Raw genomic sequence first — 26,697 nt, 5'->3', positions numbered from 1 at the left:
AGTAGATGGATGGATGGATGGATGGATGGACGGATGGACAGACGAATGGATGGATGGATGGATGATGGATGAGTGGAAGGATGTGTAGCTGGGAAGATGGATTGGTGAGTGGGGTCTTGGATAGTTGGGTGGGTGAGTGGATAGGTGAATGGATGGATGGATAGAAGGGTGGGTGGGTGAATGGATCAGCAGACAGATCAGCGGATGAGTGGGTGGAGGGGCAGATACATGGATGGGAGGACTGGTGGATGAGTAAGTAGGCAGGTGGAGGTAGCACTGGCATACAGCAAAGAGCACACTGTTTGAGGCTCAAAATTCTATTCACAGCAAAATCCAACATGGAAAACGTCCACATTCCTGAATCTGGTCAAACCTGGCTGATACAAGTCGGGTTAAGAGACCATCTCTAAGGTCAAGGAAAAGTGGATTCTAATCCTAGTTCTCACACTTGGTTCTGTGGGATCTAAAGCAAGTCACCACGTCTCCCTAAGTCTTATTTTTTTCTATCTGAAAACAGATATAACAGCAGCATTCACCTTCTAAGATAGCCAGGAGGCCCCATGATAAAATGCATGTGGGTCTGGCATGGTGGCTTATGCCTATAATCCCAATACTTTGGGAAGCCATAGCAGGAGGATCACTTGAACCCAGGAGTTTGAGACCAGCCTGGGCAACATAGGAAGACCCCAACTCTACAAAAAATTAAAAAAAAAAAAAAATCCCGGCTACTGGGGAGGCTGAGGTGGGAGGGTCGTGTAAACCTGGGAGGTTGAAGCTGCAGTGAGCCGTGATCGCACCACTGCACTCCAGCCTGGGTGACAGAGCCAGACCCTGTTTCCAAACAAAACAAAGCAAAAACCACACATGTGAGGCCCAGAGCAGGGCTTTGCGGGTGCTCAGGGAGGCAGCGTGGCTCTTGCTATCACCTCGATCCCTTGATCCAAACCACTCCTGCTTGTAAAAACGAGTGTCACTTGTCCGAAAGCCTGGGTGCACAAAGGTTTCCCACATAGGGAAGCTTCCAGAGAGTCAAGAACCCTGAGGAACAGGCAGGCTCACAGCCATGGCTGCCACCTCCAGTGCAGTCATTCCGCGGCCTGAGGGCATCATGGGCTCCTCATCCTGGATGCACCGATCACCAGCTGGGTGACCCTGGATCAGTGGCTTCACCTTTCTGAGTCTTGGTGTCCTCACCTGTGAAACACGGGCCTGAGAGTTACCGAGGAGCTATGCAGTTTGTCTCCGTATCACCATCTGGCTTGCTCCCACCCCCCACCCCTAACCCCCCACTCCCCTGACAGGGGCGAGGTCAGCACCCTCTGCAGCTGGAGCTTTGCATGTGGAAGCCTGGGGAGGTTTTGGGGCTGACATGGGTGCCGAGCTGGGATGAAAGCACAGAATGCCTGGGGGGAGCCCCTCTACCTCTCCCAGACTTTGCTCCCAACCAGTCCTGAGCTCCCCTGCTGGAGCCTCAAGGCAGACCTAGCTCTGCAGCCCTGTCTGCCCAAGGTCCCTCCTGCTGCGACTCCCTGCAGCCTGCATTTCATAGTCAGTAGTAGGGTTGGGAGGGTCCTTGCTGTGGGCTGGGAGAAGTCACGGGGCCCTCCTCACAGTGGAGCCTTAAGAGATTGCCCCTATACGAATCACGAGGTCAGGAGATCGAGACCATCCTGGCTAACGTGGTGAAACTCTGTCTCTACTAAAAAAATACAAAAAAATTAGCCGGGCAAGGTGGCGGGCCCCTGTAGTCCCAGCTACTCGGGAGGCTGAGGCAGGAGAATGGCGTGAACGTGCGAGGCGGAGCTTGCAGTGAGCTGAGATCGCGCCACTGCACTCCAGCCTGGGCGACGGAGGGAGACTCCGTCTCAGAAAAAAAAAAAAAAGAGATCGCCCCTATAGCCCCTGCCCCCCGGGGACCTCCGACGCTTCGCTGATCCAAGGGGCACCGACAGAGTCCATGGGAGGTTAGGCAGCCCCAGTGAGGAGGTTGTTGGATCTGTGCCCCTCAGGCCTGAGCTCAGGAGAGTTGCCCCTGCGGAGGGGTAAGATGGAGGCGCCCCAGAGGCAGCAACAACAGAAGGTCCCAGCTCCCGCCAGCCCTGGGCTACTTCCTTTCCTTCCCCAACGGCTGCAGACTCTGGTTAAAATGGCACCTCCGCCATCTGTCGTCCCTCCCCCACCCCGTGGGCATGGCTGTGACTCGGGGCTGGCTGGCCTCGTAAACGGGCGGCTGGCGGGTCCCCAGGGCCGGCGGGTGATAGGGCTTGTGCTGGCACCGAGGCCCAGCCAAGGGCTGGAGCCGGAGGGGCCCCAGGGCGGCCGAGCTGGGGGCAGCGGCAGGGCGGGGGTGGGGGTAGGCAGACAGGATACCAGGTAGCAGGAAGGTTTCCGCGCCTAAGGGGGCCTGGGTGGTGCCCCAGCTACCTGGCCGCTCCGAGACCTGTGGACCCCTTCTCCTAACTGTGCCCACCCCATCCCCAGCATCTGCAGTCCCGGCCCTCTCGCATTCGCCCCACCGCGCTTCGAGAATCTTAAATCAACGTTGGGGTGTGAGAAGCTCCGTGGAGCCCCCACCACCACTTCCCCGCTACTGCAGCGTACACCATGCCGTGGGGATCCTTGCTTTACAACCAAGGAAACTGAGGCCAGAGATCAGGGAGGTGGGAAGGCTGGGCGTGGACCAGAACTTTCCTCCACCTGGTTGCCAGCTAGTGGCGGTTGTGGGGTGAGGGGCTGTCCCAGGGGCCAAGCTCGGGGCCCTGACACTGTAAACAAGCTTCCCAGCCTCAGTTTCCCATCTGGGGAATGGCGGAATCAAGGCTGCTGCGGAGGCAGGAGGGGCTGTCCTGTGAGCCAGAGAGCACCGGGGACCTGCCATTCTCTCACAGTCCCCTCACCTCTCCACGAGGGAGGACTCGTGGCAGCATCCCGGGAGGGGCTAGGGGTGGGCGCCAGGGAATCTGTCCAGGTCAGTTCCCTGACTACCCCTCCCCGGGGTCAGCGGCTTTTCCCTCCCCCAACCACTGTGCTGCCGGCCGCTCCCTCCTCTCTCCCGCCTTCTGACTGCCAGCTCCTCCCCGCAAAGCCCCCAGACCCCAGCTGCAGGGATTTTACAGCTTTGACCAGCAGCTCAGCCTCCCCCTGCTCCTCCTCCCTCCTCCCCCGCTTGCATCTCCCCCCTCCAGCCTCCTTCCCTCCTCCTCTCCATCTTTCCCCTCCATTCTCCTCCTCCCTCCTCCTCCCCCCTCTCTCCTCCCCTCCCTTCCTGCCTCCGCCCTCCCGCTCCCTCCCTCCCGCTCTCCGGGGGAAGAAAGGTCACCGTGCAGCTGATTACTCAGAGCTCAGTTGCTGTAGCAACCGGCGGGGGAAGTGGGACAGGCTGGCTTTGAGGACGCGCGAGGTCGGCCGCGGGCGGCTGGAGCCGGCGCGGGCCTCTGTGCGCCGCGAGAGGGAGGCCGCCTGCAGCCCGGCTGCTCGGCCGCCGCGGGCCCGGCTCCGGGGGTTCAGTTTTAATGAAGAATCCCTGCTCCCTTCTCGCGCCCCTCCCGACTTCAGCCCACCTCCCTGGGGTCTGGAAGGAGAGGGTCGCCCCTCCCCGCTTTGGCTGCTAAACTCTCTGGCTCTCCCCACCGCCGCTGCCTGGGTTCTGGTGGCTTTCTTCCTCCTTGCCTGTCGGAGCTCAAGGGACAAGCCCTTTCCCTGGCGCGTGCCCGGTGAAACCCTCGCACCCTTCCCCACCCCCACAAGCTTTTGGCATTGGCCTGGGAGACCCCAGGCATCTTCAGCCCAGCCAGGGACAAGGGTCCGCGGAGGGTCTGGAGCCCCTCGTGGGCCTGGTGCCCATGGTGTGCCCACCCCTGCCCTCCAGGAGCCCCTGGGCCCTGGGAAGGCAGCGCTCTGTTAAAGGAGGAAGCCAGACCCAGCTACAGGGAGGGGCCCCCGGCTGATGCAGAGAGGCCGGAACCCGCATCCCAGGCCCCGGCAGTCTGCTGGTTCCTTCTCCAAGGCCGGTGGAGAGAGGATCCCTGAAGCTTGGCAGTGACAGTCACAGGTTCTGGAGTGGGCTGGGCCTGGGTTCAAATCCCACACCCCAGTGCGACCCTCCTCTACCGCTGATAGGAATGAGAAGTGGTTCGACCACTTTTGGAAAACATTTGACACCTTTTTAAAAAGTTGAACATACACTTACCACAGATCTGACCATGGCACTCCTAGGCATTTATCTCCAAGAAATGAAATCTGTGCCGGTGCGGTGGCTCACGCCTGTAATCCCAGCACTGTGGGAGGCTGAGGGGGGCGGATCACGAGGTCAGGAGATTGAGACCATCCTGGCTAACACCGTGAAACCCCGTCTCTACTAAAAATACAAAAAATTAACCGGGCATGGTGGCGGGCACCTGTAGTCCCAGCTACTCGGGAGGCTGAGGCAGGAGAATGGTGTGAATCCGGGAGACGGAGCTTGCAGTGAACCGAGATAGTCCATTGCACTCCAGCCTGGGCAACAGGCTGGGCGTGGTGGCTCACAGCTGTAACCTCAGCACTTTGGGAGGCCAAGGCAGGCAAATCACCTGAGGTATGGAGTTCGAGACCGAGAGATGGTGAGACCCCATCTCTACAAAAAATACAAAAATTAGCCAGGCATGGTGGCATGTGTCTGTAATCCCAGCTACTTGGGAGGCTGAGACAGGAGAATCGCTTGAACCCAGGAGGTGGAGGTTGCAGTGAGCTGAGATCACGCCACTGCACTCCAGCCTGCACAGCAAGGGCGAAACTCCGTCTCAATTAAAAAAAAAAAAAAAAAAAAGGAATTAGCCAGGCATGGTGCACACCTGCAGTTCCAGCTACTCAGGAGGCCGAGGTAAGCGGATCGCTTGAGCCAGGGAGGTCGAGGCTGCAGTGAGCCATAATTGCGCCTCTGCACTCCAGCCTGGGTGACAGAGCGAGACCATGTCAAAAAAAAAAAAAAAAAGAAAGAAAGAAAAAGAAAACAATGAAACTCACGTCCACACAAAGACTTGCACATGTTCACAACAGCTTTATTTGTAAAAGGCGGAAACTGGAGACAACACAGCGTTGCTCCGTCCTGCAGGCAAAGGGAGCAACAGGTTGTGACACATCCGTCCCATGGAAGGCGACTCAGCCACAGGAACAACTGTGCACACAGCATCACAGCACCAAGACCGGGAGAGGAGCTGGCAGCCACTAGCACACACGTGGGGGATTCTGTTGGTGTGAGGTCCCAGAAGATGCATGCGACTCGGTAATGACAGAAAGCAGCTCTGTGGTAGCCTGCGGATGCTGGGGGCCAGGAAAGACTGAAAATTGTCACCAGGAAACTTTTTCTCCCTCCCTTCCTTCCTTCCTTCCTTCCTTCCTTCCTTCCTTCCTTCCTTCCTTCCTTCCTTCCTTCCTTCCTTTCTTCCCTCCCTCCCTCCCTCCCTCCCTCCTTCCTTCCTTTCGAGACAGGGTCTCACTGTCACCCATGCTGGAGTGCAATGGTGCAGTCATAGCTCAGTGTGCACCCTCCATCTCTTGGCTTCAGGTCTCATCCTCCCAAGTAGCTGGGATCACAGACACATGCCAGCATGCTAATTTTTGTTTGTATGTATGTATGTATGTATGTATGTATGTATGTATGTATTGTAGAGACAGGGTCTCCCTATGTTGCCCAGGCTGGTCTCAAACTCCTGGCCTCGGATGATCCTCCTGCCTTGGCCTCCCAAAGCACTGAGATGACAGGTGTGTGCCCAGCCAGCATGAAGAAACTTTTGCAGGGACAGGGGGCATTGGGGTGGCGTGGGGGTGGATGTGTTCACCGTCTTGATGGTAGTGATGGTTTTAGGGGTGTGCTGCACCTATGCCAAAGCTCATCAAGCTGTGCGACTGAAATAAGTGCAGTTATCTGGTGTCCATTATGCCTCAATACATTGAAAAAGCAAATTGCTGCTCTACCACATTGATGTTCACTTCATTTCTCACTCAAGACAATGGAGGAAGGATGGTACCAGCCTCCTGGGTTGGCTCTGAGAATTCAGCTACACAGTATTGGTACATTGTTCGGCTCCACCCTGGGCAAATCATGGGTGCCTGATCCAGGGCAGAGAACAGGACTGTAGGGCTGCAAGACAAAGGCGCTTCAGCTCGGCCTCCACCACTCCTTCATGGCCTCCCATCAGAAGGGGAGCCCCTGCTCTGTGCCAGGCCTGGCCACTCCCTGGGCAAATAAGGGGGGAACAAGCCCTAGCTCCATCCTCCTGGGCTGGCTGGAGTGACAGAGACAAACAGTGACAATTACGATATAGGGAAGAGTGTTCCAGGCATGTGCAAAGGGCCTGTGGCTGGTGGGACTATGGCACATCCCCGAATCCACGGGAAGGGCCTTCATGGCTGAAGCGGGGGCAGCACACGGGGCACAGACTGGCCCTGCCATGCAGCTTCTTGTGGGCCTTGCTCAGGGGTGAGCACGGAGCTTTGTGAGGGTGCCAAGCCCCTGAACGCAGCCTGGAGGAGGCCGTGGCGTTGGCTCTGTGTTGGTAGAAATTCCAGTGTCCCTCTGCACTGCCACTTACTTCCTGTAAGCCTCAGATTCCCTGTCTGGTGAATGGGGGTGAGGACTCCCGATGAGATCCGACACAGAGCTCGGTGAATGGAGGTCTGGGTTGTGTCCAACTCCCTTGTGTCGGTCATGTTGTGTTATAGTTTTCAGCCTGTGGGTGTAGCTTTCCCAACCCAACTGTGGGTTCCTGGGGGCAGTGCCTGCAGCCCCTCCTCTCTGAGCCCCTGCACTTGGCACAGAGGCACAGCCCAGAGACCCAAGAACTGTCTCAGGAGGTGAACCAAGTCCCCTGTGCAGCAGGAACGAAGCCCCTCCCTCCACAGGGTTCACTGTCTGCTTGAAAGACAAAGATATGACTTTTTCCACGGTGGGCAGGTGCGGATCCCAGGAGCTCTCCAGAAGCGTTGAGACCTTCATAACCTCCACCCTCAGCTCCTGGCTGGGGCCCCTCTCAAGTTTAGAGCCAGCATGGGCTATTTTCTTGGTTTTCTGAGCTGTAATTATGAACAGCTTTGACCAGCCAGTTTTCACCGTTTGCTCATTTGAGAATGAAGCCTCAGTCTGGCGTCGTAGCTCTCACCTGTAACCTCAGCACTTTGGGAGGCCAAGGCGGGAAGATCACCTGAGGCCAAGAGTTCAAAACCAGCCTGACCAACATAGTGAAACACTGTTTCTACTAAAAAAAAAAAAAAAAAAAAAAAAAACATTAGCTACTTGGGAGGCTGAGGCAGGAGAATTGCTTGAACCCTAGAGGCAGAGGTTGCAGTGAGCAGAGATCATGCCACCACACTCCAGCCTAGGCAACAGAGCAAGACTCTGTCTCAAAAAAAAAAAAAAGAGGGAGAGAGAGAATGAAGCCTTGAAGAGGAGGGGATTTTCTGAAGCCCCAGAACCAGCTACCCTGATTGCCTTACAGACAATCCCATCCCCCACCAGAGCCAGCAAGGTGGGATGGGGTTGAACTAAGATTCCCACGGGGACCAAGCCAGGAGGGGCTTGGCCAGCTCCTACCCCATGCCGGAGAGGGGCATGACTGGGCCAGGTGACACGGCAGGACCAGCCCAGAGCCCACCTTGGGGTCACATCCCAGCGCTCATCTCACAAGGCTGGGCCAGGCTGCGGACGCTCTGGATTCCTTTCCTGCAGCTGAGGCTCACACCAGCGCCTCCCAGATTTGTGCCAGGGGAGACCTGGCAGCATTTGCCAAGAAAGAGAGCTCTGGCCTTGGAGTGGCTGGGGTCTCCACGGCCCCCTTCACCAGCAGAGTGGCCATGCACCCTCCCCTCCCGCCAAAGCCACAGCCCTGACACCACTGAGCCTCTCAGACTCTCTCCAGTGACATGGCTGAACCGGCCCACCCACATGGCCAGCCCCACGCCTGTGATTTCAGAGAGAAGCTTAACGGAGATCTCACCAAATTCCACCCCTCAGAGGCTGAGCCAAATGCCCATGCCCTGTGACCATGGCCATCTCGCTGCCCCTCTCTGAATCTCCTCTTCTGAAAACTGCCTGCCATCACACCAACCTGCCAGGCACTTTTGAGCGGCTGATTTCCCAAATCTTAATTATTATTAAGATGTCCGTTTTACAGAATAACAACTGAAGCCGGAGAGTCTAGCTGGTGCACCCAGAGCCAGCCAGGTGGTGACCAGTGACTTGTGCAGCCAGAGGCCTGGGCTAGTGCCTGGATTCCCATCCCAGCTGCACTGTGACGCAGCGGCCTGGGGCAAGTCACCCACCGGCACAGCCTCGGTTTTCTCCTCTGTAAAGTGGGGGTGATAAGGGCACAGAATGAGCTTGAGCAGGTGCAGCTCTCAGCACAGGGCGTGGGGTTCTGTGGGCAGTGCCCTCCAGGCGTCTCCTCCCTTGGTGGTGATGGATGGAGATCTTTCATAGAACTGTGTTGGGAACATATAGATGAGGAATTCCATTTGCTATGACAATGATAATTCAATGGCTTCCTGAGTCTGAGGAATGTAAGTCCTGCCCACGTGGGAGCTGGGTCTCCAGTGTGAGCTCCAGGGCCCCTCCATCTCTGCCCTCCACATGCAGCGGGGAGGTCTGAGCAGGGCTTGTTTTTCAGCAATCCCCCAACCCTTCCCTGGAGGCTTCTCCGATATCCACAACTCCTTGCTGAGCACCTACTGCGTGCCAGGCATGGAGAGGCACCAGAGGAGAAGACGGACCCAGTGTGGTCAGGGCTATAATGGGGGCACGAGGGTCTATGGGAGGCTGGAAGCAGCTCCTGACCTATTGTTAGGGGGAGGGAGCACAAAAGGCTTCTAGAAGAGCAGGTCTAACCTGAGACCCAAAACTTCAATAGGAGTCAGCCAGGCTGAGGGTGTGGGATGCTCTGGCAAGGGGCACACGGTGTGCACAAAAGCCTGGGGCGAGAAGAACAGGACTCAGAACAGGGCTTGTAGGCATGTTAGTTTCAATATCCCACGGGGTGGGAGGGGTCATGGGGAGCCATGGAAAGTTTTAGGCAGGAAGTGACATATTCAGAAGCACCTTCCAGAAAGACTGCTCTGGCTCTCCTTAGGAAGAAGGATTGCAGGGCAAAGCACAAGCAGGGAGACCACCAAGGTGGCTGCTGCAGACGTCCGGGTGATAATGGGGGTCTGGACCAGGGTGGCAAAAGGCGGGGAAAGGAAGTGGTTAAAAAGATGTAGGCCAGGAGGCCAGGCGCGGTGGCTCAAGCCTGTAATCTCAGCACTTTGGGAGGCCGAGACGGGCGGATCACGAGGTCAGGAGATCGAGACCATCCTCGCTAACCCGGTGAAACCCCGTCTCTACTAAAAAATACAAAAAACTAGCCGGGCGAGGTAGCGGCGCCTGTAGTCCCAGCTACTCGGGAGGCTGAGGCAGGAGAATGGTGTGAAACCGGGAGGCGGAGCTTGCAGTGAGCCGAGATCACGCCACTGCACTCCAGCCTGGGCGACAGAGCGAGACTCCGTCTCAAAAAAAAACAAAAAACAAACAAACAAACAAACAAAAAGATGTAGGCCAGGCACGGTGGCTTACAACTGTAATCCCAGCACTTTGGGAGGCCGCGGCGAGAGGATTGCTTGAGCCCAGGAGTTCAAGACCAGCCTGGGCAACGTAGCAAAACCCCGTCTCTACAAAAAATACAAAAATTAGCCAGGTTTGGTGGGGTGGTCCGTAGTCCCAGCTACCTGGGAGGCTGAGATGGGAGCAATGCTTGAGCCCAGGGGGTTGAGGCTGTAGGGACCTATGATGGTGCCACTGCACTCACTCCAGCCTGGGTGACAGAGTGAAACCCTGTCTGGAAAAAAAAAGAAAAAAAAGAAGGTATAGAGGGTAGATCTGACAGGACAAGGGGGTGAGGGCCAAAGAGAGCGGGCCATGGGCTGGATGGTGGGGCCATCTCTGAGTCAGCCCACAGAAGAGAAGTGGGTGGGGGGATTCTCCATGGCCCTGAGTCCCTACAGCTCTCCTGGGTACCTCAGTACAGTCCTGCCCCTAGAACCGCCCTTCTCAGGCTGCACGGGGGAGCTGCGCTGGATGGAAACCCTCAGGTCTGTAGCAAGCAGAGGCCTTGTGGGTAGATAGCTGGCAGTCCTGGGGCCAAGTCCCAGGACATGGGGTCCTGCCTGCAGCCAGCAGAGGATGGGAGCCTCGGCCTGGACTTCCCACTTCCTGGATGAGGCATCTCAAGCTCCGCAGTGGAGGAGGGCCTGGCCCCGGGCAGTGGGGGGGTGGGGGTTTCTCTCTCTGCCCCGCCTCCCCATTCTTGTTCCTTAGGTTTCCTCGTCTCTGAGACGGGCAGATGCAGATGGACAGACTCGGCCAGAGGGCCTGGCAGCTGAGCAAACACTGCATGGGGCCTTGATCAGTCACAGGAGAATGAGGGTGTCGGGGGGTGGCAGAGGTCAGAGCCCACAGGCCCCAGGGGAGTCTGTAGACCAGAAACGGAACAGCAGTCCTGGGGGCGCCCAGTCTATGGCTGGTTCCTCACCCCAACCCCCTGCCCTGCTCACCTCCCCTGCTCCTTGGTTCCAAGTGCTGAAAAGTGAAGCTCCCAAAATGTGGGGTCTGCCATGACTCCCTCCCCCCACACCCAGTCATAATCAAGTCCTGCTGCCTCTGCCACCAAATCTGTCCCCCTCTCTCCCCCCAGCCACCCTCAAGTACAGCTGGACCATCTCTCCCAGGACGCCAGCCTCCCTGGGCCTCCTGCCTCCTTCTTCCCTCCCACCTCCTCAGGGCAGCCCCAGGGAACCCTAGGGACCCTTTAAAGATGCACCGGGCTTGCGTCAGGCACCGGCCCCACCCGACGCTTGCTTCGCCAAGGTCATCTCCCAGCACTGACCCGCTCCTCCCCATAGCCCCAGGCCTCCTTCTATTTCCACAGATCCGCCCCTTCCTCTCCTCCAGTCTTGGACTTGCCACTCCTGCCACTTGGGTGTTCCCAGCTCTTCCTAGGGCTGCCCCGACCTTCAGATTTCAGCTTGGATGTCACCTCCCCCAGGGATGCCTTGGCCCAGGCCACGTGCTCTGCCTTCCCTCCTTCATTGCAGGATTCAAAACACTTCTGAAACTTGAACTACTTGGGGCTGCCCTTCAGGAAGCTCCCTGAGGGCAGGCGCTGGCCTCTCTAGCTCGACTGTGCACGATGTTGCTGGGTGCCTGAGTGAGGCAGCACATAAATTGGTGGCTGCTGCCTTAGGGATGGAGAAGGCTCTGATTTTGCAGCCAGTGGGTGGTCACAGAATGCAACACCAGTGGCACATGTGCGGGTGTGGGTGTGTGTACGTGTGAACATATGTGTGCATGTGTGTGTGCAGTGTGCACCACGTGTGCAGGCGAGGAGTGCATATGTGTGCGAGTGGGCCTGTGTGTCCCATGTAGGTGTGTGCACGGACAGTGTGCATCTGTGTGCGAGTGTGCGCAGTGTCTCTGCATGTGCACAGTGTACCTATGTGTGTGCGTGTGGACCGTGTGCACTGGCGTGACACTGTGTCGAGTGTGTGTGCACACGTGCACACATGTCTAGACTACCTGAGTGCAGCCATGCGTCCTTTCCTGTGGGTAAAGGGGAGGAACCGGGGGACAGATCCTGGCATGGAGACAGAGTCACTGGCTGGTGAGATGTGCCAAGTCCTCCAGCCTGGAGGCCAAGGTCCTAGCCCTGGCCCTTCCCTGCTGGGACCCTGGTCCTGGCCCTTTCTTCTCTGCGCCTCCACAGACCACAGGTTACATGAAACTCCCATGAGTAGTGCACCTGATGAAAACTGCAGCTTCCCAGACAGCCCAGAGGCTCATTCTGCTGATGGGGAGGGGCCCAGGAATGCCAGGCATGGGCATTTAGCAACCCCTCCCCCTTCCCCATGCGACTGTGATACGCTCCTGGGAGCTGTGACACTTGGTGACCTGGACCCTCTGAGCCTGTTTTCCCACCCCCCAAGTGGAGATAAAAACAGGACTGCCCCAGGAGGTCTCTGTGAGGGTCAGTGAGCTGGGGCTCCAGGAAGGCCTGATACACAGTAGGTGCTTCATCCCTGGGCACTGGCGTTGCTCCTGCTGTGCCCAGGGTTGGCGAGGCTGTCAAAGATGCCGGAAGGGTCTGCAACCAGAGTAGGGTGGGCGGGGCTCTGGGGCCTCTGGATGGCAGGGACTCTTTTCCAGCACAAGCTGCACCCCGGCAGGGATGCACAGCTTGGTACCCACAGGGAGGGTGTGAGGTCTCGAGACCCAGAGCCACTCTCCTCCCCCGAGAACGTGGTCTCAGCCTCGCCACAGTGTGTGTGAAGCACCCCTGCTCCTCCAGGACCTGGAGGTCCTCCCATCCCACAGCTTGCTCCTGGGTCTGGGCATCGCAAGAGAGACGTGGTGTGGTCTGGGCAGGCGCTCCTGCACAGAAGAAAAGAGACCCAGAGACGGTGCTCCCTCTGACCAAGGTCACACAGCGAGTCCAGGCTGAGGCGAGGCAGGGCGTCTGGTCTCTGCCATTCGGTGGAATCCGTGGGGAGATGTGCGGGGAAAGGGGAGCAATGGGGCTGCATGGTCTGGGGAGGGACAAGTCAGCCACGAGCACCTTGGAGAAAATGGACTTTTCATTCATTCATTCATTCATTCATTCATTCATTCATTCATTCAACAATTATTCATCGGGAGGCTGAGGCGGGAGGATCACCTGAGATCAGGAGCTTGAGACCAGCCTGGCCAACGTGGTGAAACCCCATCTCTACTAAAAATACAAAAATAAGCCGGGTGTGGTGGTGCACCTACCTGTAGTCCCAGCTACTTGGGAGGCTGAGGCAGGAGAATCGCTTGCACCCGGGAGGCAGGGATTGCAGTGAGGTGAGATCGCGCCACTGCACTCCAGCCTGGGCGACAGAGTGACACTCCATCTCAAACCAAACCAAACCAAACCAAACAAAAGCAAAAACAAAAACAATTGTTCCTAAAGGGCTTGTTGTGAGGCAGTAAAGCCCAGGGGGCCAGAAGGTAGACACTAAGGATAGGGCTAGAAATCCAGGCGGGCAGGACAAGCACTCCCTGCAGGTGGTCCCTCGGTCACGGTTTTGTATTTTGTTTTGTTTTGTTTTGTATTTTTGAGATGGGATCTCACTCTGTCTCCCAGGTGGGAGTGCAGTGACGCAATCACAGTTCACGGCAGCCTTGACCTCCCCAGGCTTAGGTGATCCTCCTACCTCAGCCTCCTTAGGAGCTGGGACTACAGGCATGTGCCACCGCGCCCAGTTAATTTTTGTATTTTTCTTAGAGATGGGATTTCGCCATGTTGCCTAGGCTGGTTTTAAACTCCTAGGCGGCCCTTGTCAGCCTCCCAAAGTGCTGGGATTACAGGTGTGAGCCACGGTGCTTGGCCTCCCTGGATCACTGGATAAGACACCTAAGTGTTTTTGTGCCTTGACTTGCTTATCTGTAAAGTGGGGGTAAGAACAGTCCCAGGTGCTGATGAGGGGTGTCACGCACACGGCGTGAGGCCTGGCATAGACAAAATGCTGGCTGGAAGAGGCTGGTATTGCTGTACTATCAACAACGAGCACACGCTGGCAGGTTTCCGCAGCATGAGTCGCAGTGTGTGTAGGAAGGGGTATCAGATGCAGAGGAGGGCACTGACAGAGGAGGGATCAAGTCCTCCTAGGGAGGCTGAGGGGCACCTGAGCAGGGTGTTGAGGGCTCTATAGGAGTCCATCACACCAAGAACTGGGAGACATTCAGTCACTTGCAGTTCCCAAAAGGGTTTGAGGGAGCTGGCGCCAGCCTTGCTGAGACTCCAGGAGCCCTGGAGGGTGGATGGAGAAGCCATTCTAGAAGTCCCTACTGCTGTCCTCTGAAGGACTTCCTGTGGCAGGTGGGCCTCCTGCTGTTTTCTCTGACTGTCTTCCACCCTCTGGAGGAAAGGAGGTGAACCACCCAGCCACCCGGCTGGGACTACCGAGGCAGACCTCAGAAAGGGCAAGTCTGTTACCTTGTGTAGCCCAGCGTCCTGAGGCCTGGAGGTCCCCCCATTCAGTCACCAGGGGACAGAACAGTGTGGGGGCTGAAGCCAGGCAAACAGGGTTCAAAACCCAGCTGTGGCATCTGCAAGCTGTGGGACTCTGAGCAATCTTCATCTCTCCGTGCCTCCCTGTTCTCATCTGTGAAATGGGAAGAACGATTGCACCTGCTTCACAGGACCAAAGTGGGGATTCCATGAATTCATGCCTCACATGAAGAGCTCAGCCCAGCATCCCTAGCACATAGTAAGTGCTCAATAAATGCTAGCCCCTTCCCAGCATCGGCTGAACTCCTGTCCTGAGCTGGCTGTGGAGGTCCCATACAAGATAAAGAGAAGAGGCTTGTTGTATTTGGGGCTAAGGCTCTATTCACTTTCTGATCAACAATGTGTATTCTTTTTTTTTTTTTGAGACGGAGTCTCGCTCTGTTGCCCAGGCTGGAGCGCAGTGGCCGGATCTCGGCTCACTGCAAGCTCCGCCTCCCGGGTTCACGCCATTCTCCTACCTCAGCCCCTGGAGTAGCTGGGACTACAGGCGCCCGCCAACTCGCCTGGCTAGTTTTTTTTCATTTTTTAGTAGAGACGGGGTTTCACTGTGTTAGCCAGGATGGTCTCGATCTCCTGACCTTGTGATCCGCCCGTCTCGGCCTCCCAAAGTGCTGGGATTACAGGCTTGAGCCACCGAGCCCCACCAATGATGTGTATTCTTACTGTTGCATCAACAGTAGTAAATAAAAAAGAAAAAAATTAAAATGACAATGTGTATTCCATCTCCCATTAAACTGGGCCCCCTACACTTCTGGCCTCACCCTGCCTCTCTGCTGGGCCCAGAACCCCTTTCCTGCATCCAGGAAGCTCACTCTAGCAGTGTCCTGGCCACACCGCATCTTCTCACAGTCTTTGAGCTTGGAAGGCATTAGGGAATGTGGGATCCAGCCCCTCCGCAAGTACCCAGTATGGAACTGGGGCTTGGGAGTAAAGACACTCGCCTGAGGCTGGGACGTGAAGTCCAGTGCCCCTGCCCAGGTCCTTAGATCGCTACTGCTGTGGGAATTTTGAGAGGAGCCCCTTGGCGTGGGATAAGCTGCTGTCCCTTGGGCTGGAGCTCCATGAGGGCAGGGACCATGGCTGTCTTGCTTACTTTGTGGCCCCTGGGCCCAGCACAGAGCCTGGAACCTGTGAATGAATAAATGAATGAGCGAATGAACAAATGTGGTCAGAATCTATCTGCCTCCCAGAGCAGGATCCCAAGTGAAGCCCACTTTGGGTACAGCTCCTGTGGGGTCACCGGCCCCAGCCCAGCAGACGGGGTTGCCAATGGCTCAGAGGCTTCCAAGAGTCTTCTGACAAAAGGATCAAAGGAAGCAGATGACAGAAGGGCAGGAAATGGTTGCAGGGTGGGGTGGGGGTGCTGAGCCCCCTGCCCAAGCCAAGATGAAAGAGGTTCAGGAAAAGGACACAGATGGACCAGCCAGTGGGGGGATGGGGGTGACAGGATGCGGGCAGAGGGCTCAGCCACTTCCCTTTGCACAGAGGATAAACTGATGGCTTCCCCTCAGCCCAGGACCCTCCTTTCTGCCTCCAACACCAGCACCTAGTCCTGGGCCGGGCCCCTGGGGGGCAATGTGGATTCACTGTGTGCATGAATGAATGAATGATTCAGTGGCTCATGCTGAATCCCAGCACTTTGGGAGGATTGCCTGAGGCCAGGATTTCAAGGCCAGCCTGGGCAACATAGCAAGATCCCTGCCTCTACAAAACATTAAAAAATATATATTAGCTTGTCTGGGCACAGTGGCTCACATCTGTAATCCCAGCATTTTCAAAGGCCAAGGCACATGGATCACCTGAGGTCAGGAGTTCGAGACCAGCCTGACCGACATGGTGAAACCCCATCTCTACTAAATACAAAAAATTAGCTGGGTATGGTGGTGAATGCCTCTAATCCCAGCTACTCGGGAGGCTGAGGCAGGAGAATTGCTTGAACCTGAGAGGTGGAGGTTGCAATGAGCCGGATCACACCGTTGCACTGCAGCCTGGGTGACAGAGTGAAACTCCATCTCAAAAAAAAAAGAAAAAAAGGGAGGAAGGGAGGAAGGAAATAGAAATAACTTTTATCAGCCATTCCTGGTCTTTCCAATAGTCAGGCAGTGTGGGTCAGTCCAGTGGATTTTGACATGAAAGCGCGGGCCAAACTCCTATTGTTGTTTCAGGGAGAACAATAACAGTAACAATTGCCCAAATAAGACTCTTACTACAGCCAGAGACTATTGAACAACTGCTAGATGCCAGGTGCTCAAAATATCTCTGTGTCATAGCCCCAATATCTCAATGACTCCTTGCCATTCTCTATGAGGGCAGCGCTAGCCCCATTTTACAGATGAGGCAACTGAGGCTAAGAGAAGGAGGATACTGCTCTAGGTCACCCAGAAAGTAAATGACAGAGGTGGAGAGTCAAATTAATCTAGCCCTGAGTAAATGAATGAATGGCTAGCTGAACGAAGGACCCATTCCATAGCATTCACCGTGAATCCTTGCCACACCACGCCCTTCACTGGGCACGAGTTCTATGGCAACAAATGAAATAATCACAGTCCCTGCTGTCACAAGATTCCTTGCCTGGAGGGCAGCACTCCACCCAAATAATGAATTCATCATGATTTTGGAAAGTGTTGGGAAGAAGCAAGCCAGAGTGCATAGGGCATGCAGAGGACCCGCCCAGTCTTAGGGGCTCAGAAAAGGCCTAGAGTAAACTGCAGGACGGGAGGGCGTTGCCTGCTGGGAGGTGTGCACAGGAGGCAGAACGTCAAGGTCTGTGGCATGGATTAGAAAAGCAAGTCACAGTCGTGATTGGAGCAGGCACCATCCTTCGAGCCATTTCTCCCCACAAGCACCGTGCATGGGTTATTTTATAAATCTTTACAATAAGATGGAGACATGGTTCCCCATATCATTCCCACTATAACTGGAGAGACGGAGACTCACACAGCTGCTAAGAGGAAGAGCCAGGGTCTAAGTCTATCTGATCTGGGGTCTCAGCTCCTGATCCTGAACCCAGTGTCTACAGGGCAGAGAGATCCTTCCTCTCAGCTCCCAGGTGAGCTGGCCCTGCTGGGACACTGTGTGTGTTGGAGGTCATGCTTCCCCTTCCTCTCACCCACCAGTTCTCCTTGGGCTGGAGTTCAAGACCAGCCTGGGCAGCATAGTTGAGACGACCCTGTCTTTTTTTTCTTTTCTTTTTTTTTTTTCGAGACAAAGTTTCTCTCTTGTTGCCTAGGCTGGAGTGCAGAGGCCCGATCTCGGCTGCAACCTCCGCCTCCAGGGTTCAAGTGATTCTCCTGCCTCAGCCTCTGTAGTAGCTGAGATTACAGGGATGCGCCACCACGCCCAGCTAATTTTTGTATTTTCAGTAGAGATGGGGTTTTGCCATGTTGGCCAGGCTGGTCTTGAACTCCTGACCTCAAGTGATCCACCTGCCTCAGCCTCCCAAAGTGCTGGGATTACAGGCATGAGTCACCATGCCCCGCCAATACTCTGTCTTTACAACAAATTTTTTTCAGTTAGTCAGGTTATTTATTTATTTATTTATTTAATTTTTTGTTTTGGAGACAGGGTCTCGCTCTGTCCACCCAGGCTGGAGTATAGTGGGGCAGTCTTGGCCCACTGCAACCTCCGCCTCCCGAGTTCAAGCGATTCTTGTGCCTCAGCCTCTCTAGTAGCTGAGATTACAGGGATGCACCACCACGCCCAGCTAATTTTTGTATTTTCAGTAGAGATGGGGTTTTGCCATGTTGGCCAGGCTGGTCTTGAACTCCTGACCTCAAGTGATCCACCCTCCTCAGCCTCCCAAAGTGCTGGGATTACAGGTGTGAGCCACCACGCCCAACCACAGCCAGGTAATTTAAAAGCAAGGTGGCACACACCTATAGTCCCACCTACTCAGGAGGCTGAGACAGGAAGATTGCTTGAGTCCAGGATTTGAGCCTGCAGAGAGCCATGATTGTACCACTGCACTGCAGCCTGGGTAACAGAGTGAGACCCTGTTCTCAAAGAATAAAAATTAAAAATAAAGAAAAAATAATAAAACCCAAAGATAGCCATGCTGACAATGTCTTGTGGTTTACAAAATGCTAATTCATGTCCACTGTCACCTTTGATCTTAACCCCTTCCCATGAGTCAGCAGGGGAGGCCCTGTTCTCATCTCCGTTTTACAGGAGAGAAAATTGCGGGTCACACTGCCTGGTGCACAGTGACCGTTCCACACATGGCGGGTCTTCTTGTTCCTTTGAATAATGCTTTCTTAGTATTATGCTACTACTAACAATTTAAAAAAAAAAATTGGAGGAATGAGATGTGGGAACGCTGAAGGAGAAGGTCCACATGGAGGACTCAGGACAGCAGCAGCTGCTGGACTTGGCATTGACGTCGAGGTATCTCTTCCCTTCTCCGATGCCCGTTTTCCTGGTATAGAATGAGGAAGTTGAACAAGATGGTCCTCTCTCCCCATCCCCATTCTGGGCTCTTCTGCTTTGTGTCCCTGGGATTGGGAGGGGCCGGGGTCCCTGGCCATCGGCCATCGAGGTCAGCAGCAGCTCCTAGCTGGAGGGCAGCGTGCCTCTCCTGGGCCCTCTGCCAGCATCTCCCAGCTCCCTTCCTGAGGCTGCCTCTGAGATGATACCTGGCATAAGGATGGGGACAGCGTTAAGGACCCTCAGTCTTTGCTGAGGGATGAGCTGCAGAGATAGGTGATGAGCGACCTCAGGACCTCCACAGGCTGCAGTTTCCAGAGGCACTGGGGGATGTGAGGTGGAAGCGGAGGCATGCCTTCCTGTGCCCTGGGGCTTGGCATGTCGGCCCTCTGAGCCTCAGCGTCCTCATCTCTAAAACAGGAGTGAAAGCACAAATAAGGCCGGGCGCGGTGGCTCAAGCCTGTAATCCTAGCACTTTGGGAGGCCGAGACGGGCGAATCACGAGGTCAGGAGATCGAGACCATCCTGGCTAACACGGTGAAACCCCGTCTCTACTAAAAAATACAAAAAACTAGCCGGGCGAAGTGGTGGGCGCCTGTAGTCCCAGCTACTCGGGAGGCTGAGGCAGGAGAATGGCTAAACCCGGGAGGCGGAGCTTGCAGTGAGCTGAGATCCGGCCACTGCACCCCAGCCTGGGCGACAGAGCGAGACTCCATCTCAAAAAAAAAAAAAAAAAAAAGAAAGCACAAATAAACACCTTTCTCATCGGACTGCCATGTCCACTACACACATTTATACACATAAGCATTTAGAATACAGCCTTTCTTTCCCTTTTCCTCTCCCTGTACCTCTCCCTCTCTCTATCTTTTGTTTTCGCTTTTTGTTTGTTTGTTTGTTGTTGTTGTTGTTTTTGAGATAGGGTCTGGCTCTGTCGCACAGGCCGTAGTGCAGTGGCATGATCTCAGCTCACTGAAACCTCCGCCTCTCAGGTTCAAGCGATTCTCATGCCTCATCCTCCCAAGTAGCTGGGATTATAGACACGCGCCACCGCACTTGGCTAATTTTTATATTTTTAGGAGTGATGGGGTTTCACCACGTTGGCCAGGCTGGTCTCAAACTCCCAACCTCAAGTGATCCACCCGTCTCGGCCTCCCAAAGTGCTGGAATGACAGGAGTGAGCTACCATGCCTGGCCTAGAATACATCCTTTCTCAGTAAGCATGCAGTTAATGCTATGGAGAGTACAGTTATTGATTGCTGGTTATTAGAAATTTTATTATTAATAACATTATGAAAGGTTACCAGACGGCCGGGCGCGGTGGCTCAAGCCTGTAATCCCAGCACTTTGGGAGGCCGAGGCGGGTGGATCACGAGGTCAGGAGATCGAGACCATCCTGGCTGACATGGTGAAACCCCGTCTCTACTAAAAATACAAAAAACTAGCCGGGCGTGGTGGCGGGCGCCTGTAGTCCCAGCTACTTGGGAGGCTGAGGCTGGAGAATGGCGTGAACCCGGGAGGCGGAGCTTGCAGTGAGCCGAGATCACGCCACTGCACTCCAGCCTGGGAGACACAGCGAGACTCCGTCTCAAAAAAAAAAAAAAAAGAAAGGTTACCAGACATTTACAAATGACTGTAAAAGAAAGGAGCGTATTTGAATTTCAAGAAACAATAGTGTACCGGACTTAAGGAGGCCGAGTCGGGAGGATCGCTTGTGTTCAGGAGTTCAAGACCTGCCTGGGTAACATGGCAAGACCCCATGAGGGGTCATGAGAGTGAGGCCAGCTGTGCTGGATCATACCTGTAATCCTGGCACTTTGGGAGGCCAAGGTGGAAAGATCATTTGAGCCCAGGAGTTTGAGACCAGCCTGGGCAACATGGCAAAACCCCGTCTCCACAAAAAATATAAAAATTAGCCAGTCATGGTGGAGTGCACCCGTAGTCTCACTACAGCTACTCAGGAGGCTGAGGTGGGAGGATTGCTTGAGCCTGGGTGGTTGAGGCTGCAGTGAGCTGTGACTACACAGCTGCATTCCAGCCTGGGTGACAGAGCAAGACCCTATAGAAGGAAAGGAAAGAGAGAGAGAGGGAGGGAGTGGGGGAGGGAGGGAGAGAGGGTAGGAGGGAAGGAGAGGGAGATGAGAGAGATGAGAGAAGGAAGAAAGGAGGGAGGGAGGGAGGGAGGGAAGGAAAGAAGGGAGGGAGGGAGGGAGGGAAGGAAAGAAGGGAGGGAGGGAGGGAGAAAGAGAAGCAGCAGTTTTGTTGGAAGACCAAGGGCTACGAGCCTGCTTCAGTCTCCCTGGGGGTATGTGGTTCCCAGTCTGGCCATCATAACCTGCCCCTTCCCTTTCTTAATTTATCCCCTCCGTCCCACGTGGGCTGGTCAATAATGTTAGAAATGGAAATTCCCAGAGTTTCAAAAGACCTCAAAGTGTCTTCAGCCACTTCTTCTCCTGAGGCATGGCTCTGTACTCCTAGACACACCACTCTCTATCCCTGCCTGTCCTTGATTACCTCCCCAGGCAGGGCACTCACTACCTACACGGCTGCCCTGACTATTGGATAGTTCATCTTGTGAGGCAAAACCGACCTCTCTTGGTAGCCTTCCGTGGTTCTGCCTTCTGGGTCCTCCCAGAAAAAGTCCACACCCTCTGCCTCAGGCAGGTCCCCCAGCCTCAGAAGCAGTGGCCACTAAATCAATTTCTCTCCACCTGAAACCTCCCCTGTGCCTTGCTCATCCTGGAGCAGGAAAGAGGCTACGTTTGCACAGAGCACTGGACCTGGGGAAGCGCCTTAACACAGCCCTACGGAGAAGCCCAGGGAGCCACACTGGCCTGCAGCACCAGCCACCAGCTGTGGAGCTTTCTTGCTGTCTAGTACAGAACTGCAGGCAGAGAAAAAGGCAAAGATTTGCCTGAAGCAAATACGTCAAATCCTTCCGCAAACACACATTCCCCCGAACACCGACTCCAAAGATACGGAGGAGAAGAGGCCTACTTGATTAGATTTCTTTGGGGCCTGTCGCCTAATTTTGTTGCGCGTCTTAGCGTGAGGTCCCTGTAGTGACTCTGTAGCGTGTTTAATTTCTCAAAGCCATTCACAGGCTGGTGTGTAAACTCTCATCTCTGGATGTTACCGAAGGACCCTTGCGAATTACAGCCCTCAAATCGGTGGCCTTGTGGGCAGTTAACGAAGGAAGGAGTTAAGGCTGAGTTCAGGTCCCATCCCAGCCTCCTCATTCCCCAGGACCATGTTCCTTCCACAAGTCACTTTGCTTCTCCAGGCCTCAGATTCCCATTTGTGAAATGGGGACAATAATTCTCCCTACTTCTCAGAGCTTTTCTGAGTATCCTACGAGGTCAGCTCTCTAAGGCCTCAGACCCAGTCCTGGGCAGGCAGTAGGTCTTTGATAAATGAAGTAATTTTTGTCGTTGTTTTTGAGTCTCGCTCTGTCGCCCAGGCTGGAGTACAGTGGCACCATCTTGGTTCAGTGCAACCTCCACCTCCCGGGTTCAAGAGATTCTCATGCCTCAGCCTCCAGAGTAGCTGGGATTACAGGCGCCCGCCACCACACCCAGCTAATTTTTGTGTTTTTAGTAGAGACGGGGTTTTGCCATGTTGGCCAGGCTGGTCTTGAACTCCTGACCTCAAGTGACCCACCCACCTCAGCCTCCCAAAGTGCTGGGATTGCAGGGGAGAGCCACCATGCCCAGCCTGAGAAGTGAAATAATTTGATCTCAGCCGGAAGAGCTTGGGGAACTGGTGAAATCAGTCCCATTTAGGGGAGATACCTCCCTCTGGTGAGAGGGCCTTAGTCTAGACACAACCATTTGATCATTTCTGGCCGTAGATCCGTGGTCTCGAACTTGACTATGCTTGAAATGCACCCAAGAGAGCTTGTAAAATGCCGAGTCCCCAGCCCTGTGCAGCACAGTCTGATTCAGCAGAATCTGAGGGGGCCCGGGAATCTGCATTTTAACAACATCCTGTTCCACAAGGTTGAGAATAGATGTTACTGCTACAGTCACTGTCGGCTCTATGCCTGTACTGCGTCAAGAGCTGGGAATACTGAGCCAAATAAAACAGATCCCGCCCCGAACGCCAGGGAGCCCACCATGGAACAGGGGCACGCTCCCTCCAGGTTGGCGGGGGAGCTGGAGTTTTGAAGTGAGCAGGTTACCATCGCTGGAATCAAAAGTTTAGAGGAGACCTGCTTCCTAGAGCTGTGAGTGTTGTCACAAGACAGAGTCTCTGAGGCTTGAGCCTTGGGACATGGAGGCCTCAGGAGGGAGGGACACAGACTGTTCTGGAAGCAAAGGCTGTTCTGACTGACCCTGCCTGGGCTGGCACTGGTGGGGATGGGTGAGATGTGGCATGGGGCAGATGACATGGAAGGTGGCATTCGTACTGAGGCAGCTAGTTCAGGGTGCTTGCTGCCTGTGGGGTAGGACCTGGGTTTGATCCCAGCTTGTCCTTTCTACCTGTGTGACCTTGGGCCAGCCTAAGCTTTGTTTCCACCTCTGCAAAGGGATGACAGTTGTGTTGTCCATCTACAGAGGTGAGTTACCAAGAGGCTAATGAAGCTTTAGCTCCTAGGACTGTCATTTACCAAGGCCCTGGGCTTAACCGCCTATTCATAACCCTGCACTAGCCTTCTTAAAGTGGGTCCCCAAGATTGTAAAACCTTCAGGCCCCAAAAAACCTGGATCTGCCCCATTCACCAAACAGAGTGATTGCAAGTTTTGGTGAAAGAAGACAGGCACACCGACACCGCTAGGCAATCCTGGGTCGCAGATGGAAGCCGCCTTCACTTCTGAATCTTGGAAGTAGAAGGCCTTGACACCCCAGACAAGGGGGACATTTGTCCAGGGAGGGCCAGCTGAGCCCCCACCCCTGTTCTGACTGTCCTGTAGCCCCCATGGCCTCAGGGCTCCAATCTCAGCCCAGACTAGAAGCAGGTTGGAAGAAGAATGGAGATGGGGATGTGAAGGGCAGAGAATGGGGAGAGGCAGCAGAGGTGGGGAGTAAAAGGACTAGATTGAGCCCCTCTGGCTGCCATATGCACGACCTTCTGCAGGGCCAGCTGGTGAGAAGCCAGCTAGGAGTGAGCACCCTGAGCAGTGGCTTTGGGGTTGGCACTGGTTTTAATAACGACCTTCAAAAGTGTGGGTCCCGGGGAGAGGCAGATTATACGGGACCCAAAGTCGGGGCTACAAGTTGGGGAATACTGGGGAACTGGGCATGTTCCCCTCTATGTAAAGCTTCCCAAGGACAGGATTTCCCTTCAACCGCACCCTCACAACATTCTCTGCCCAAGCGCCCCATCTCCCACGTCCTGAAGACCGCTGGCAGATGAGGAAATGGAGGCTCCAAGAGCCCAAGCCGTTGCCTAAGGCCACACAGCAGGGATACAAATCCGGATTTGGACCCAGTTGTACCTCGAAATTCCTTCCTGCGCCTAACCCCTCCCTAATACCGCCCTCTGCTGTGGGCGCAGTGGCACGTAGTGGGCTTGCAGTCAGGATGGGGATGAAGGAAGGAAGGAAGGAAGGAAAGAAATGCCTAGGCCAGACTCTTCCCACGCCCCCGTCTCCGCGGCCCGCTCTTCCCAGCCCCGCTGCCCGCCCCCATCCCCCCTCCCAATCTAATTGGGAGGTCTCCGAGTCGTCTCTCCCGCTTCCTCAGGTTCCCCCGCGCTCCTCCCGGAGCCCACCCCGAGGCAGCTTTCTCACAACCGGACCCTCCCCGGTCGGCGTGGGGACGCCTCCCGACCCGACCCCGAGGCCCGGCGGGAGAGACGCCACTGCAGCCGGGTGGTCTCCGCGTCGCACCGCCCCTCCCGGCCTCCCCCGCCCCCGCCCCCGCCCCGGAGCGCTACATAATTGATTCGCCCATAAATAATTGATCGGGGTCGCGCGCGCGCCCGGTGTCCCTAGGACGGGGATCCGCGTTAGGGTTAGGGGCGCGGGGGGTCGGGCGCCGCGGGGCTGTGCGTGCCGGGGCGCACGGTTTTGCTCCGCGGGCCTCTCTCGCTCCCTCGCGCCGGCTTTTTCCCTTTTTCTCTTTCCTTTTTTTCTTTCCTGGAGCGGAGCCCGGCGCCAGGAGTCTGGAACCAGCTTGACAGGCTTTTGAGTTATGGAGGGGGGAGGGGGAGAGGCGGGCGGCGGGGAGGGGGAGGGGAGGGCGCCGCCGCGGCGTGAGGGCGGGGCTGGCTCCCCGGTTAGGAGACTCGCCCCGACTTTGGGGTCCGCCGGCGGCGATCGGGGGCGGGGAGCGGGGGACCGCAATCGTTGGGGGAGTCACCCTGCGGGACCCGGCGGGTGAAACGAGCCGAGCTTCAGAGCCGCAGTAAATGAGGCCCGGGGCGGGCAGGGGTGGACACGGCCTCGGGGCCACGGCCTCCCCCGCCGAGCGAGGCATTCCTTTCCGCTGAACTGGGCGCCCTGGCCCGCGCCGCGCCCTGCACGCCTTGCGCCCGGCGATTGGGGCCAGGGCGGGGGAGCAGGGGAGCAGGGAGGCGGACCCCGCCGGTCGCCGGCGCCCCCAGGCGCTGCTTCCCAGCAGCTCGGCTCCCCGGGATGGAAGGGACTGACACCGAGTTAATGGGCGTGGAGCCTGAGCCCCTGAGGGTCGTCGCTGCCCGGGGTCGCTCAGCAGGGCCGGCCTCCGCTGCCTGCCCGGGGTGTCTAATCCCCTCTCCGATCCTTTGCCCGAATCTGAGACTCGTCATTCACGCCCCTCCTCCCTGGCGACTTTGGGCCTGGTGACAGCCCCCCAACCCTCGCAGAGCCAGGAGCACAGTAGGCGCCTTAGCCATTGGCAGAATTTCTCCGGCGCTCTGCCCGACGCCCCCAGCCCCGGGGCCGGGCGTGGGTGGAAGTGTCTGGAAGAGTGGGTTCACCAGGGCTGAGCATGTCAGCGGCCCCGTAGAGAGAATCCGGAGCCTGGGGTCTCTGGAGGGGGGACTCAGAGTATCCGAGGAGGAGACTCCTGGATGCTAACAGAGACCCCAGTCAGGAGCAGTCCGCGAGACGGTTAGTAACAGTGCTGGCCTTGCCCGGGCGCCGGAAGGTTCCGTGAGGCCCAGCAAGTCCTGACTTGGCACAGGGCCCAACACATGGTAAGCGCTCGGTACTTCTTCACTGTTGTTTGATTTTATCATTTCGGAGGGGCTCACCTAGGCCTAGCAAACCCCCGCTCCCGGTGACCCAAGGGAAGTTCCAGAATGTTGAGCGGCTGAGTGGCCTGGCTCCTCCTCTCGACCCCACAGAGCCAAGTGTCGAAATCATCCCAGACGAAGCTGCTGAGCAGAAATTTCCAGTCTCCCTGGCAAAGCTGGGAAGATTTTGGGTGCGGCTCAGAGACGCAGCTGGGTCGGCTCTGTGGGGCCAGGGCCGGGGGGGGGGACCCCCAGATGTTCTATGAGACCCAAGCAGCACCCCCAACTTGGGTTGGGGGCGTTGGGGGTGGAGCCTGGTCTCCTGCTGAGTCCCAGCGCTGATACAGCACAGGCTAAAGCCCATTGTCCTCGGTGGTCCACAGAGGCTCAGGGTAGGAGCGAGATCAGGGTTCAGGTGCTGGCGCCACGCCTCCTTTAGCCCCTACCCGGGATCTCAGTGAGCACCCACCCTTGGAATGCAGGATAGCAGGGTTGCTGTGAGGATGGAAGGAAGCTATGCCCATGAACACTTAACACAGCTCCCTGCCTGGGGAAAGCACCCAGGAAATGCTGTTTGTCTTAGTGATGTCCCACTTAGAGCACTTGTGGCGACTCCCTGGCCCCTGAGGAACCCACCTTGCCAGTTCTTGGCCACAGGAATACGAGCCCCTCCGCAAGGATGGTGGGTCTCACTGAGGTTTTCCCTATCCTGAGCAACCTGAAGAACTCACAGGGAACTTAGCAAACAAACAGACCCTTGCTTTGTTCTCAGGGCCGTGTGACCCTAGGTGAGCAACTCAACCTCTCTGAACCTGGTTCTCCTTCTCTGCAAAACAGAGACAATGGCCTGGAACCCTCTCCCGCTACAGGGAAGTAGCATTGAAGGGGGAAGAGACAGTGGGAGCGTCCCAGCATTGCCCCAAACTGGACAGGTGACTTTGGACAAGTCTGAATGAGACTGAGTAAGACAAAACTGAGTAACATCAGAGCTTGCTGGCTACTCTCTGCCCCGGGCTAGTGCTAGATGTT

The 26,697-nt window shown here is 56.0% G+C and overlaps 1 long non-coding RNA gene across 5 annotated transcripts in view; it reads right to left on the bottom strand.

Moving 5' to 3' along the window:
- Window positions 1–5,017: 5,017 nt before the first annotated feature.
- The window catches only part of LOC123569190 (uncharacterized), a 101,245-nt gene continuing 79,565 nt past the window's right edge, over window positions 5,018–26,697 (bottom strand). For 3 of the 5 annotated variants that reach the window (XR_012424273.1, XR_012424272.1, XR_006692789.3), the window contains exon 7: window positions 17,607–18,923. This is a non-coding gene — a long non-coding RNA (uncharacterized lncRNA). Of the gene's footprint in view, window positions 5,299–17,606; window positions 18,924–26,697 lie in introns of those variants that run through there. The other 2 variants (XR_012424274.1, XR_012424275.1) reach the window with 2 other exon arrangements.

This window comes from Macaca fascicularis, chromosome 15 (assembly GCF_037993035.2).
Source record: "Macaca fascicularis isolate 582-1 chromosome 15, T2T-MFA8v1.1".
Classification (NCBI taxonomy): domain Eukaryota; kingdom Metazoa; phylum Chordata; class Mammalia; order Primates; family Cercopithecidae; genus Macaca; species Macaca fascicularis.
This window is presented reverse-complemented; position numbering and strand designations above follow the sequence as displayed.